Source organism: Grammomys surdaster, unplaced genomic scaffold (genome assembly GCF_004785775.1).
Source record: "Grammomys surdaster isolate TR1022 unplaced genomic scaffold, NIH_TR_1.0 279, whole genome shotgun sequence".
Lineage (NCBI taxonomy): Eukaryota > Metazoa > Chordata > Mammalia > Rodentia > Muridae > Grammomys > Grammomys surdaster.
In genome coordinates this window covers 4,644,635-4,660,833 of record NW_021604720.1, presented here as the reverse complement: position 1 = coordinate 4,660,833, position 16,199 = coordinate 4,644,635, and the positions used below count along the sequence as shown (strand labels likewise).

Below are 16,199 nucleotides of genomic sequence, written 5' to 3'. Positions count from 1 at the left end.
AAGCAGTGGAAGGTGTAGTGTGCTTTAATGTATCCCACAGAATATCTTTTTTTTTTTTCACAGTTCTTTGGTTGTAAATGTTCCTTGCAATGATTCATTGGTCTTTTATGAGCTTTGGCTACTCTAACAGTACTGGAACCTCAATGGGACTCATCTCAGAAATCCTTTTGTTGCCCTGTGTCATGGAGACCTTGTAGTTTTGGATCTATAGCACTGGCCCCTTCAAACCCTCTACCAGTTCATCAATCAGGTTGATGTTTGGGTGGGCCAACTCAAGGCCCTGAAACTGGGTCTGAGAAGTATCAGATGTATTCGTCCACAAGATACTAAAGGGCCCTGGAAATGCTCAACAGCAACCCCTGTAACCAGCGCCAACTCTATTTTGCTGCCAGTTCCTCCACATGCCATTGATAGTGAAGGACAAAGTAAGGGAGAAGGACATCTCTCTCTTATCCACACCACAGCCTAGCAGACTAGAGGCTGGGTCAGCTTTCCAGTGTTCATACTTTTGGGAGTAGCACACCCCACATCTGGCATTAGCTCATCTGTGCTGCCCATGCGAGGTGCAGCGTCTGCTCTCCTGAGTACTGCATCAGATGAGGGGCAGATCTGTCTCTCTTGTTCTGATTACACTAGGCTAGCTCTCATTTCTGCTGTAGGAGGCAAGAGGTAGGTGGAGCATCTTTCTGTCACCCATGTCACTTTATGGAAGACAAGCTACAGGGCTAGCTCTTCCATGCTCACAACCTATAGGCCAGATTACTTTGGGCCCTACCACCAGAGTCAGCTAGCTGAAAAGGCAAGGTGCGAGGCTGCTCTCCTGCTTGCTGTAGCTGGAGAAGGCCATGGCAGCTCTCCTGCTGTCATGACTTCCACCTGCCATAGGTGGATAGGGACAATTGGGTAGGAAAGTATATCTCTGTGGTCCATGCCAGCATAGAGAAGACAAGTGGTATGGCTAACTCTTCCAGACTTGTATTCATCAGCATCTCTTGCATTGTGTGGAGCATGCTCCTCTGAGATGCCTAGGTAAAGGGTGCTGCCAGTTTTGCACAGTTTTTACACATCAACATGCAGGCCGTAACTGTACCATTATCCCAGATTGCATCACATCATGGCTCCTCACATCAGGCTGTTCCTCAGTACCTGAGTTCTTCAGTTCTGCATTTCTCCATTGTGTCTACTTCCTTCTGTTTCTCTTTCTCTTCCATTTCTCCACCATTTACTTGGTCTTTTTACTGGAACCTAGAGTGTCTGAGTGCCAAGGTCATCTCAGGAATGCTATGCTCTGCTTGGATGTTATGGTACAGAGCAGAGGTCATTTTGGGCATGGTCTGGCTCCAACTCCAAACCTGGCTGTTATCTCAGGCTAGCTCCTTGTCTCTATCCTGGCCTAGAGGTTCTGGCCTGGTAATTGCCTCAGTCTTGCTCCTTGTTGCTACTGTCCTAGCAGCCCTGGCACAGGTCTTCTGTCTTAGGCTCCTTCCAGGCTGTAGTCCGAGGTGGGGTTCTTCTAGTCTCTAGGTTTCTCCCCATCCTGAGAGCCTGTCTGAGCCTGCATGGTGCTAGACTGGAGGCTATCCCAGGCTAACTCTCTGTCAAGGGGCTCCAGATCTAGATTGGTGATTACTAATCGTTCAGACCTTCATAGATCAGAACATATCCACAGCTTCTCTCCTCTCTGCTACCGACTGACTTACATGTGACTCAGCAGCCACACTTACAATGCTTCTTCTAGGGGCACAGAGAAATATATTTTCTATTTTTCTTTTTTTTTTATTGGATGATTTATTTACATTTCCTACGTTGTCCCCTTACCCCATCCCTCACCACCCCCTCGGAACCCCCAATCCCCTCGCCCCTCCTCCTTCTTCTCTGTGGATGTAACCTCTATCTACCCCCCCCCACTCCCACCTCCCCACCCTCAAAATTCCCACCCCCTGGGGCATCCAGCCTTCATGAGGTCAAGGTTCTCTTCTTCCACCTATGCCCAGCAGGGCCCTCCACTTTTACATATTCAGCTGAAGCCCTGGATCCCCCCCTAAGTGCTCCCAGGCTGGTGGTTTAGACCCTGGGAGCTGTGGTTGGTTGGTATTGTTCCTCTCCTCATGGTGCCACAAATCCTTTCAGCTCCTTCAGTCTTCACTCTAACTCCTCTATTGAGAACCCCATGATGAGTTCAATGGCTAGTTGTGAGCATCTGCCTCTGAATATGTCTGACTCTTGAAGGCCTCTGAGGAGATATCCATATCAGGCTCTTATCAGCATGCACTTCCGGTCTTCCACATCAGCATCTACCTTTGGTGATTGCACATGGGATAGATACTCAGGTGGAGTGGTCTTGAGACGGCCCCTCCTTCAGTTTCTGTCCCTCACTTTGTCTCCATATTTGCTCCCTTGAGTATTTTGTTGCTCCTTCTAAGAAGGACCGAATCACCCTCACTTGGTCTTCCTTCTTTATGGGCTTCATGTGGCCTGTGAGTTGCATCTTGGGCATTTCAAGGTTCTAGGCTAATATCCAATAATCAGTGAGTGAATACCATGTGTGTTCTTTTGTGATTGGCTTACCTCACTCAGGATGATAATTTCTAGTTCCATCCATTTACCTAGGAACCTCTCAAATTCATTGTTTTTAATAGCTGAGTAATACTCCATTGTGTAAATATACCACATTTTTTGAATCCATTCCTCAGTTGAAGGACATCTGGGTTCTTTCCAGCTCCTGGCTATTATAAATAAGGCTTCTATGAACATAGTTGAGCATATGTCCTTATTATATGTTCGAGCATCTTCTGGGTATATGCCTAGGAGTGGTATAGCTGGATCCTCGGGTAATGCTATGTCCAATTTTCTGAGGAACCGCCAGACTTATTTCCAAAGTGGTTGCACCATCTTGCAGTCCCACCAACAATGGAGGAGTGTTCCTCTTTCTCCACACCCTCGCCAGCATCTAATATCACCTGAGTTTTTAATCTTAGCCATTCTGACTGGTGTGAGATGGAATCTCAGGGTTGTTTTGATTTGCATTTCCCTGATGACTAAGGATGCTGAACATTTCTTTAGATGCTTCTCGGCCATTCGAGTTTCTTCCGTTGAAAATTCTTTGTTAAGCTCTATACCCCATTTTTTAATAGGGTAATTTGGTTGTCTGGAGTCTAATTTCTTGAGTTCTTTGTATATATTGGATATTAGCCCTCTATCAGATGAAGGATTGGTAAAGATCTTTTCCCAATTTGTTGGTTGTCGTTTTGTCCTATTGACAGTGTCCTTTGCCTTACAGAAACTTTGCAATTTTATGAAGTCCCATTTGTCAATTCTCGATCTTAGAGCATATGCCATTGGAGTTCTGTTCAGGAACTTTTCGCCTGTGCCCAAGTATTCGAGGCTTTTCCCCACTTTCTCTTCTATTAGTTTCAGTGTATCTGGTTTTATGTGGAGGTCCTTTATCCACATAGACTTGAGCTTTGTACAAGGAGATAAGAATGGATCAATTTTCATTCTTCTACATGTTGTCTTCCAGTTGAACCAGCACCATTTGTTGAAAATGCTGTCCTTTTTCCACTGGACAGTTTTAGCTCCTTTGTCAAAGATCAAGTGACCATAAGTGTGTGGGTTCATTTCTGGGTCTTCAATTCTATTCCATTGATCTTCCTGCCTGTCTCTGTACCAATATCAGGTAGTTTTTATCACTATTGCTCTGTAGTACAGCTTGAGGTCAGGGATGGTGATTCCTCCAGAAGTTCTTTTATTGTTGAGAATAGTTTTCGCTATCCTGGCTTTTTTGTTATTCCATATGAATTTGAGAATTTCCTTTTCTAACTCTGTGAAGAATTGAGTTGGGATTTTAATGGGGATTGCATTGAATCTGTAGATTGCTTTTGGCAAGATGGCCATTTTTATTATATTAATCCTGCCAATCCATGAGCATGGGAGATCTTTCCATCTTCTGAGATCTTCTTCAATTTCTTTCTTCAGAGACTTGAAGTTCTTGTCATACAGGTCTTTCACTTTCTTGGTTAGATTCACACCAAGGTATTTTATATTATTTGCAACTATTGTGAAGGGTGTCATTTCCCTAATTTCTTTTTCAGTCTGTTTATCTTTCATGTAGAGGAAGGCTACTGATTTGTTTGAGTTGATTTTATAACCAGCCACTTTGCTGAAGTTGTTTATCAGGTTTAGGAGTTCTCTGGTGGAAGTTTGGGGGTCACTTAAGTATACTATCATATCATCTGCAAATAGCGAGATTTTGACTTCTTCCTTTCCTATTTGTATCCCTTTGACTTCTTTTTGCTGTCTAATTGCTCTGGCTAAGACTTCCAGTACTATATTGAATAGGTAGGGGGAGAGTGGGCAACCTTGTCTAGTCCCTGATCTTAGTGGGATTGCTTCAAGTTTCTCTCCATTTAGCTTGATGTTGGCTACTGGTTTGCTGTAAATTGCTTTTACTATGTTTAGGTAGGGGCCTTGAATTCCTGATCTTTCCAAGACTTTTATCATGAAGGGATGTTGAATTTTGTCAAATGCTTTCTCAGCATCTAGTGAGATAATCATATGGTTTTTTTCTTTAAGTTTGTTTATATAGTGGATTACATTGATGGATTTCCGAATATTGAACCATCCCTGCATTCCTGGGATAAAACCTACTTGATCATGATGGATGATTGTTTTGATGTGGTCTTGGATTCGGTTTGCTAGAATTTTATTGAGTATTTTTGCATCGATGTTCATAAGGGAGATTGGTCTGAAGTTCTCTTTCTTTGTCGGGTCCTTGTTGGATTTGGGTATGAGAGTAATTGTAGCTTCATAGAACGAATTGGGTAGTGTTCCTTCTGTTTCTATTTTGTGGAATAGTTTGAAGAGAATTGGTATTAGGTCTTACTTGAAGGTCTGATAGAATTCAGCACTAAAACCATCTGGTCCTGGGCTTTTTTTAGTGGGGAGGCTTTTGATGACTGCTGCTATTTCCTGAGGGGTTATGGGACTATTTAGATGGTTTATCTGCTCCTGGTTTAACTTCGGTACCTGGTATCTGTCTAGGAAATTGTCCATTTCATCCAGGTTTTCCAGTTTTGTTGAGTATAGGCCTTTGTAGTAAGATCTGATGATTTTTTGAATTTCTTCAGTTTCTGTTGTTATGTCTCCCTTTTCAGTTCTGATTTTATTAATTTGGATACTGTCTCTGTGCCCTCTGGTTAATCTGGCTAACGGTTTATCTATCTTGTTGATTTTCTCAAAGAACCAACTCCTGGTTTTATTGATATTTTGTATTATTCTTTCTGTTTCTATTTGGTTGATTTCAGCCATGAGTTTGCTTATTTCCTGCCTTCTACTCCTCCTGGGTGTATTTGCTTCTTTTTGTTCTAGAGCTTTTAGTTGTGCAGTCAACTTGTTAGTGTGTGCTCTTTCCAGTTTCATTTTGTAGGCACTTAGAGCTATGAGCTTTCCTCTTAGCACTGCCTTCATGGAGTCCCACAAGTTTTGGTATGATGTGTCCTCATTTTCATTGAATTCTAAAAAGTCTTTTATTTCTTTCTTTATTTCTTCCTTGACCAAGTCATCACTGAGTAGAGAGTTGTTCAGTTTCCATGTGCACGTGGGTTTTCCATTGGTTTTGTCATTATTAAAACCAGTCTTGTTTCGTGGTGATCTGATAAGATGCAAGGGATTATTTCAATCTTTTTGTATCTGTAGAGGGTTGTTTTGTGACCAATTATATGGTCTATTTTGGAGAAGGTACCATGAGGTGCTGAGAAAAAGGTATATTCTTTTGTTTTAGGATGAAATGTTCTATAGATGTCTGTTAAGTCCATTTGGTTCATAACTTCTGTTAATTTCAAAGTGTCTCTGTTTAGTTTCTGTTTCCATGATCTGTCCATTGCTGACAGTGGGGTGTTGAAATCCCCCACTATTATTGTGTGAGGTGTAATGTGTGTTTTGAGCTTTAGTAAAGTTTCTTTTATGTATGTAGGTGCCCTTGCATTTGGAGCATAGATGTTCAGAATTGAGAGTTCACCTTGGTAGATTTTTCCTTTGATGAGTATGAAGTGTCCTTCCTTATCTTTTTTGATTAATTTTGGATGAAAGTCGATTTTATTTGATATTAGAATGGCTACTCCAGCTTGTTTCTTGGGACCATTGGCTTGAAAAATTGTTTTCTACCCTTTAATTCTGGGGTAGTGTCTGTCTTTGTCACTGAGGTGCGTTTCTTGTATGCAGCAAAATTCTGGGTCTTGTTTGTATATCCAGTCTGATAGTCTGCGTCTTTTTATTGGGGAATTGAGACCATTGATGTTAAGAGATATTAAGGAAAAATGATTCTTGCTTCCTGTTATTTTTGTTATTAGAGGTAAAGTTATGTTTGTATCTTCTTTTGGGGTTGTTGGAAGATTACTTACTTGCTTTCTCTAGGTTGTAGTTTCCCTCCTTGTGTTGGCATTTTCCATCAATTATCCTTTGAAGTGCTGGGTTTGTGGGAAGATATTGTGCAAATTTGGTTTTGTCATGGAATATCTTGGTTTCACCATCTATAGTGATTGAGAGTTTTGCTGGGTATAGTAATCTGGGCTGGCAATTGTGTTCTCTTAGTGTCTGTATGATGTCAGTCCAGGCTCTTCTGGCTTTTATAGTCTCTGGTGAGAAGTCTGGTGTAATTCTTATAGGTCTGCCTTTATATGTTACTTGACCTTTTTCCCTTACTGCTTTTAGTATTTTTTCTTTGTTTTGTGCATCTGATGTTTTGATTATTATGTGACGGGAGGTATTTCTTTTCTGGTCTATTCTATTTGGTGTTCTGTAGGCTTCTTGTATGTTTATGGGCATCTTGTTCTTTAGGTTAGGGAAGTTTTCCTCAATAATTTTGTTGAAGATATTTACTGGCCATTTAAGTTGGGAATCTTCATTCTCATCTATACCTATTATCCTTAGGTTTGGTCTTCTCATTGTGTCCTGGATTTCCTGGATGTTTTGAGTTAGGAGTTTTTTGCATTTTGCATTTTCTTTGACAACTGTGTCAATATTTTCCACCGTATCTTCTGCATTTGAGATTCTCTCTTCTATCTCTTGTATTCGGTTGGTGATGCTTGTGTCTGTGACTCCTGATCTCTTTCTTAGGTTTTCTATCTCCATGGTTGTCTCCCTTTGAACTTTCTTTATTGTTTCTATTTCTAGTTTCAGATCCTGAATGTTTTTGTTTAATTTCTTCTTTGTGTTTTCTTCCATTTCTTTAAGGGATTTCTGTGATTCCTCTTTAAGGGCTTCTATCTGTTTACTTGTACTCTCCTGTATTTCTTTAAGGGAGTTACTTAATTCCTTCTTATAATCCTCTATCATCATCATGAGAAGTGATTTTAATTCTGAATCCTGCTTTTCAGGTGTGATGGGGTGTTCAGGGCTTGCTATATTGGGAGAACTGGGCACTGATGATGCCAAGAAACTTTGGTTTCCATTGCTTATGTACTTGCGCTTGCCTTTCGCCATCTGGTAAACTCTAGTGGTATCTGCCCTCACTGTGTAAAACTGGAGTCTGCATTTCCAGTTATCTTGCTTATTGCAGAGCTCCTCAGAGTCCAGAGGTCTCTGTGGTCTTATGCTCCTAATCTCCTGGGTGGAAGAACTCCTGGGACTCAGGCCACCTCTTGGATCTGGAAATCCTTCTGCTCTGAGTGCAGTGGGTCCTCGATGACTCAGGATTCAGTTTCAGCTGCTCTGAGTGCAGTGGCTCCTGGATGGGGAGTCCGACTTTCAAAGGCGGTTAGTACCTCTAAGATTCTGGAAAGCAGGTCGCAGCGCTTCATCTTCTGGGAACTACAGACCTACTATTTTTCTTTTATTAAAACACATATTGTTTCATTCAATATATTCTGATTAAGATTGCCCCTCCCTCAACTCCTCTGATATGCTCCCCATCTCCTTTCCCTTTCTGATTAAATACCCATTGGCCTTTAGAAAACAGGTAGGGACCTGAAGAAAAATAATAAAGTAAATGAAAGATAAAAAGAAAACAAATCAATATAGGTACAAAGAAACAAACAAATAGAAGAAGAAGAGACAAAGGAAAAGCATGAGAACAAGGAAACTCAGAGGCACACATGGACATACACAAAAAATTTTTTATGAAAACACAAAGCTGAAGACCATAGTATGTATACAATGGAACTGTGAGAATTAAAAAATTTTCCTGCCAAAATATTATGAGAAATAGTACTTCAGAAGACATCCCGTAGTTCATGTGTTTACCATTTTCTCTACTCTGCTTAGAGGGCTTTTGTGGGACTGTAATTTGGCCACACTCCCCAGAGCCCAGAGAGAGGGCAGAGAGAACAAGTCTCTGCCTCAAGATTTCCCTAGCCCCACCCTTCTCCTCCGTTTCCAATATATAAGCAAGACACCTTCCGACATGTTTCGGGAGAGCGTTTCATCATTCACCACCCAAGCCCGTCATCTGTTAATAAATCAACATATTTTAAATCATCACATGTCTCTTAAATTCTGGACTCTTCATTTGAGTAAGTCAAGGCTCGCACGTGCCCCTGTCTGCGCAGGGCAAGGGGAGGGAGAGAAGTTGTTCGTCTGCCCTGGCGGTCTCTGTACTCTAGTTAGCCACGCGGCTTGTGTCCTGTGTCTCTTGTTGCTGCGTGCCAGCTCACGGGACAGGGGATGAGAAGCCTTTTCTCCGAGGTCAGCTCTGCACACCTGCCATCCGAGACCACCACTCTGTCGCCACCCTGCCCTGTGACCGGAGCGCATGCGGTTCCCTACATCTGGCAACCAACGTGATGCGAACTCCACGAATGAAAGAATCACTTCCAGCAGGACACAATGTATAGACTCCCTTTTCCCAGCATACGCCCCGCATATGCTTCCTCACCTCTATTTTGCTACTTGTCCACAGACACTCAAAATAGAGGCAATTTTGGTGTACTGGCTGTCCAAGCACAGTCTCCCGCCCCCATAACCTGCCCTGTTGCGCACTCAACTCCCCGAGATGTCTGAGGCCCAGAGCAGATCCAAGAGTCTTACGCCTATGCCTGCTAAGATCTGACTAGTTCATTCCTATCCAAACACCAAGCTTTCTGCGCCTGCTTCTATGATGATCTCCGCCCTCCTGAGACATCTGCTCCAGACAAGAGACACAGACAACTCCACGCCCGCGCGCTCCCAAGACACACAAGACACCATTCGCCCCCTGGTTAGTGGTGGACAGGTACACAGAGCCAGCTCAGAAGCTCTCCCCACTGGCGCCTACAAAAGCAGTGAGTTACATCTCTGTCCATCCAGCTCCACCCCCACTCTCTCTCCTTCTTGCTTTTCTCTAATTGTTAACTACAATCTAACTTCTGCCTAATTCAAAAAACTGAGCTTCTCTCTCCACATGTCCTCCACTCCTTAGTCGCCATTCTTTACCCCTCTCCCCAAGAATTCTCCCATGCACTTCCTGACTTTTCATGCTAAAATTCCCCCACTCCCCTGCCATTTGCAGCCGGCTGGTTACAGCCCAGCTGACTCACCTGTAACAACAGGGCTGGCTCCCTGTTTACCCTCTCCACCCACTTCACCTTCTAAGTCATTTGCGGCCAGCTATAGCCCAGCTGTCTTGCCTGTTAGCAGAGGGTCTGAGACTCAATCTGCACCCCCTTTGCCTTTGTTTACCTTACAGTTTCTATCTCACAACTAAAAACTCCAGACTGAGCCTAGAGAAACTGCCACTGCCTGTCCTCCCCTCCCCCTCTGAGAACAGCGAGCTGCTGACTCTAGGTACTAGCCTCTAGGTTTAGCCCTGCCAAACATTTCTTCAAAGTTAGCCTTTCTTTTCTCTAAGAAAAATAAAAGGGGGAATGCCTTGGCTTCTGACAGGTCCCTTCCCCCACTGATTTTAAACCCTTCGTTAATAATTTTCTCCCAAACAGGGTTACCTACAACAACAGTGTTCGTGCTTTTCAACACAAAATTTTTGCTTTTTGTTTAAGTATTTCTTTTTCTCTCTAATACTTGTGATATATGTCCAACACTTTCTTCAACTCTTTAAAAATTTTCTTCTTCTTCAAGGTTTGAAAGTCATCTAAATTTACTTCCACAGGTTAAATCAACAAGCTGATCACCACGACCTTTCAGCTTTTAATTAACAACTAATTTTCCTTCACAGACAAACTGTGGATGTCTACCCCAGATGTTATTAACACAATGTTTTCTTCTTCAGCCATCCAATTCCCTCAAACACCTTTGACTTTCCAAGAGTGATTCAATATTCACTTTTCAGACATTTCCCTGCTGGAGATGCTGCTTCCCTGTGATTATATCCACAGATCCAACAGAGACAAGCTGCCTACATCTCGGCAGACTACAGACTCCAGAGATGAGCTGATGCTGAGACAGCGTCATCTCCTGAAACCTGACAAACTGCCTTCTCCCAGTCATCTCGTCTGACTGAAGACCCAGAGATACTCGATACCAACTGCAGATGAACTCTTGCCAAAGTGACATAGCTGAAGTGACATGTTAGTGAGGAAAGCGTAATGTCTATCTAGATTAGTCAGATATTACCACCCTCAAACTGTACCACATTAATTCAATTGATTCAATGATCCCTTACCTTACCTACCACCCTCAACTCCCCTTACCCTGTGATATGATTACACTAATACCTCTGGCCTACATAGTGCTTTTTTTTGATTTCCTCATCCAAACTTTTCATCGCAGGTGACATCTCTCCTAAGAGAGAGAATTGTGAGACAGTGAGCTGTAGAGGCCAGAAAGCTTGGTGATAAGGCCCTAGAAGCCCCATGTGCTGGTCTCTGAGACTAGCCTCACACAGTAGGTGCTTCGGGCCTTCCCAAACATTCTGACTCTCTCAGCTTCAGCTTCCACAATCCCTCCCATGGAGAGACTCACGTGAGAGTCACTTGTCACATGACTCCACCTTCAGAGATGCCCCTCTTTTTTTGTGAAAGAATAAAGGGTGAGATGTGGGACTGTAATTTGGCCACACTCCCCAGAGCCCAGAGAGAGGGCAGAGAGAACAAGTCTCTGCCTCAAGATTTCCCTAGCCCCACCCTTCTCCTCCGTTTCCAATATATAAGCAAGACACCTTCCGACATGTTTCGGGAGAGCGTTTCATCATTCACCACCCAAGCCCGTCATCTGTTAATAAATCAACATATTTTAAATCATCACATGTCTCTTAAATTCTGGACTCTTCATTTGAGTAAGTCAAGGCTCGCACGTGCCCCTGTCTGTACGGGGCAGGGGGAGGGAGAGAAGTTGTTCGTCTGCCCTGGCGGTCTCTGTACTCTAGTTAGCCACGCGGCTTGTGTCCTGTGTCTCTTGTTGCTGCGTGCCAGCTCACGGGACAGGGGATGAGAAGCCTTTTCTCCGAGGTCAGCTCTGCACACCTGCCATCCGAGACCACCACTCTGTCGCCGCCCTCCCCCTGTGACCGGAGCGTGTGTGGTTCCCTACAGGCTTTATTTCTTTGGTTTGCTCCATAACCACTGTTTCTCAAAATCCCTGAGCCCTGAAAGCAAAGATGTGATGGAGACATCCATCTTAGGCCTGAATGTTCCAAGGTTCTCACTATAAATATTATCTGGATATAGTTCTCAGTAATTATTTCCTTTTACTGAAGAAAGCAACATCTCTGATAAGTTCTTATCAAAGCACTGATCATATTTGTCTTTCTGGGCTGGACAGATGCTTAAACCATAAAAGGCTAAGCTGTTTCATAAAGGTTCCCTCTTCCCAACAGTGTCCAATAGACAACCAGAGTGGGTTCCCAATCCAGATGAGGAACTCTAGAGTGTTGCCCATCTCTGACATCTCTGAGGGAATACTTCAGGAGTGGTGCCACAATCTATTCAAATTGGGATTGGGTTTACTACCTTCCAGAGAGATAACATCCATGTCATGATAAATCCAAACAAACGTCTGTTTCCCTTACAAAGAACTGGCTTTTCCAAAACCACGTGATCCTCAAGCTGTTAATCTAGATGATATGCTTGGAAAGTTCCTGTCCCCATTTCGGCTATTTCTCCCTTATCCTTTGTCCCCTTTCCCACCTGACTTTAACTAAATAAACAAGCCCTGATATGCCTATAAACAAGATGTCCTCTAAGTACTTCAAATCTCTCATACTCAATATAGCCTAAGACCTTGGTCCCCAGCTACTTTGTGTCCTGATATCACTGAAAAACAATGGCAGATTAGGGGAAAGGAACCCACAAGCCAGTTGTCAACATTGCAAATGTCCCTCTTGTCAACTTGACACTGCAATGCCTCAATCTTAAACCACACCTTTTTTCTTGTCCCAAGAGTCCATGTAAATATCACAATACAAATCAGATTCTAGTTTTACTAATCTCACAGCTTTTAAACATTTTAGCACAGTAAAAGCCCAAGGGCTCTTTAAAAATTCAATTTCTTAACTGTAGCCTAATGTAATATCAAAAACAAGATAAATACTTTATTTCAAAATGAAAGAACCAGGGCACAGTTATAATTAGATCAGAGTAAATAAAAAATCAAGAATTATAAATTAAATTCTGTAGCTTAATACTCAACATCTAGGACCTATTTAGTACAATCTGAGCTCTGAAGAAGTCCCACATCTTTATCTAAACAATACACAGCACACAGAGCTTGACTATTTGGCTTAGTTCAGATTTCCACAAAAGGTGTTAATGTCCTTAGTGGTTGTCTTGTGATCCTGGTATCTCCAATGTGTTTGAATATTCTTCACAACTGAGACTACACTATCACTCATGTTATATACTGGCCTCTTACAGCTCCAAGTCTCAGATTTTCTCAATGATCCCCTCAGTTCTGGGGTTTCTTCTGTAACTATGTCTTCTCCTTCTCCAATATTCTCTCCTGGCCTCTTAAAGTGCCAAAATTCAGATGCTCTTCATGACAGCTGAAATCAGGCAGTTTACAGGATGACCAGTACCAAATGGTATACACATTATCAAATTTGGTTTCCAGTTTAGGACACATTCTTGACACCCTTTGAATCACAGCACCTGTGTGCTTACCATGGTGAAATATATTCTCAAAGCTTTTAGCGTCATAAAGTTGATCTCCTATTAATCACAGCTTTGTTTGTTTGTTTGTTTCTGTGGTCGTGTTTTTCTAAGACTCAGACAATCAGAATCATGTCCCAGTAAAACATATTTTTGATTTAATGATGTTATTCCCTTGTTAATCACAGATGGTTGTGCAACCTAGCTGATCAGAAAACACTGATGCATTTTAACCCATTGGTATTGCTTTTGTTTTCTCACTGAACGTTTATGATAGGATCCCACTACCAAAGACAACAAACCCTTTGTTGGACAGGACATGAACCAATAAAGTAGGTATGACCAGGAAGCTTTTTTTCCTGCTGGCTATCTTTCATAACATCTGAAGATGATATGACTACTGCTGGGGTAGAAAATATCAATATTATCCATCCTTAAGCCCTATGAACTGCAATAATGATCAATGTGGCAAGCAGTATCCTTGAGTGCAGTACTGGCAGAAATAACACTGAGGTAATCCACCACTTTCTGATTGAATATACAGTCAACTCTAGAGAAGGAAATTTATTCCTGATACTGCAAAATGCACCTAAGTACTCATGGTTCTGAGTCTTGAAAGGTCAACCTACTATTATTTTGCTAACACTGGAGGAGCATAGGAGGATTGCAACCCAATTGGATGAACAACATAGGCTAGCCTGACCACTCAGTTCTCCCAGAGACTATAGACTTGGTAGTACATCTACCAAAGATTGTACTGAAAGGGATCTTTGGCTCCAGATACATATTTAGCAGAGGACGGCCTTGCTTGACAGCAACAAGAGACGTGGCCCTTAGTTCCAGGGAGGTTTGATGCTCCAGAGTAGGGGAATGCTAGAACAGTGGGGCAGGAGAATGTGGGTGGTTGGGGGAGCACTCTCATACAGGCAAAAGGGAGAGGGAGGATAGATGTGGGATGGAGGATTGGTAGAGAAGGTAACCAACCAGGAAGTGAGATATCATTTGAGATGTAAATGAATGGAATGAATAATTATTAAAAATAAAAATGAAATAAAAACAAAAAATGTATCTACCAATAGATTAGTGCAGAAATCAGACATAGTCAGAGAAGATTTTTGTTTGCTTTTACAGTTGTCTTCCCCAAGTGAAGGGCAGTTAATTCAGAAACTCAGAAACAATAATACTACAGAAAATAGTCAATGTAGAATGTTCATGTACAAATAAAGCAGCTATATCACACACTTTTCCTGCTTGAAGGTCATTGCAAAAGAGGGACAGAACGGTTCTAAGGGTCATGAGCCAGTGAAGAATGAAATGAAATTATCTGTTCAGACAAGACAATTGAACTAATGAACTCACACCAGCTATGGTGCCTTCAACAGACCTGTATGAGATAAATCCAATAAATATTCTAGCTTGACAAAGGGAGAAGCCCATGAACCTTCTTCCATAAGTGAGTTGCTATTGACTTGGGTAGGATCAGGTTCCCTTAAGGATCAGGATTTTTGAAGGTCAGCCACATTTCTATGGATGACTTTATACTAATAAGTATGTGGGCTGCAGAAATTGTACTCAGTGAGTTATTTTTGTTTAAGACACAGATATGGAAGCAAGGCAAAATTTAAGGTAGAACCGAGAGAATTTAGGAAAATGGATAATGGGTAAAAGAACAAAATACATAAAATGAAATCCCTAAATGATTTTTAGAAGATTAATTTTTTTGTTTTCTTTGCCCATTTAAACAGTTGTAAAGCATGGTGAAGAGTCTTGGGGTTCAATAGGCCACTGAAGGTAAAGCAACTGACACTTGTAAAATTACTCACAGAGCAGGTCGCAACTAATACAAACTCGTGGCCAGCAGAAAAAATAAATTATCTGTGCCATGCAGTTTCAAAGAAATTGTGTTTAGAAACACTGCAAAAATAGCAGAGGTGTACAAACCATATCATATGGCAACAAGAAATTGAGTGACTACAGATTCATACACAAGGCTATGACTAAGCTGATGGGCAAACATGTAATCTGAGAGAAGAATTGTATTCAGGATAAGTTGGGTTGTCAGGTCCCAATATCATAATAGATTACTCTGCTTAAGAGTTTTTCCTTCTATTTAGAAGAATCCTTATTTTGGAAGAGGTAGAGAATTTGTGCTTCATGCTTTGAGCCCTATTAGTCTTGATATAATTAGTGAAGAATGTCAAGTGCCAACAACTAAAGTATTATTAGTATTTACACTAATGTTAATTGTACAAAGTGGTGAATTTCATTATATATGTAGGAGAATTTCAATATCCCCTCTTTTCCTTAATTATATATTAATACTAAAAGGGTTTTGCTCTTTAAAATTTCTTGAACACCTGTGTACATTTGGAAATATTCTGCATTAGAAATTTTGCTTTACTGGAAGATACATAAAACAAATTACCATATTGGGAGCAGCCAAATTTTATAAAATACACTTGCCTCAAACTTCAGCATAAGGAAGGTTAAAAATGACTAAACTCACTGTTTTATTCTACAGTCTCATTTTAAAGAGAGGGATTAGGTTCTTGTATCCTTGTATTGGTTCAAATTACATCATTAAATGGCTAGGCATTTTTCCAAGGAGAGGAGGGATTTAAGTACGTAAACTTTTGAATCTAAATGTCCATGATCACAAACCTTGTCTGCTAGGTTTTTTATTTATTTATTTTTTTGCTTGACACCATCACTACCTCTCAACAGAAGATAACACCATGTAAATATCATAGACAAGAGGGAATATTACATAGCAAGATATGAGCCCAGGGTTTGGTCAGGAGGCAAGTTTACTCTGTTAGAACACCCTCAGAACTAGATTACTCCAAGGAAACTAGAATCAATTCCTTCCAATACCTCAACATAGCTGCCTAGGACTGGACTCCATTTAACAAAGTTTCCTAGTCCTTTAATCATCTGCACTGGGACCTAACTTTCACCATGTAAAACCTTCAGGGACAAACCATATCCAAGCCATACACTTAAAGTGTTTAACATAAACAGTGATGAGTAATAGCCAGTTATGTCATATTCCAGAATGTGAAATTCCTTTTCCTCTCATTGCCACTTGTGTCAATATCTTATTCCTTTCTTATCATGTAAATTTTCTTAGCTCTAAGAGGAGTGACATTGCCTAACCTCCTCACCTGTGCTTTTCTAAATCAGCAT

The 16,199-nt window shown here is 41.5% G+C and overlaps 1 non-coding gene across 1 annotated transcript; it reads right to left on the bottom strand.

Moving 5' to 3' along the window:
• Positions 1 to 1,619: 1,619 nt before the first annotated feature.
• LOC114629340 lies at positions 1,620 to 1,745 on the bottom strand. Its single transcript, XR_003712636.1, has one exon. It is a non-coding gene; the product is annotated as a small nucleolar RNA SNORA17 (small nucleolar RNA).
• Between the last annotated feature and the right edge of the window lie 14,454 nt (positions 1,746 to 16,199).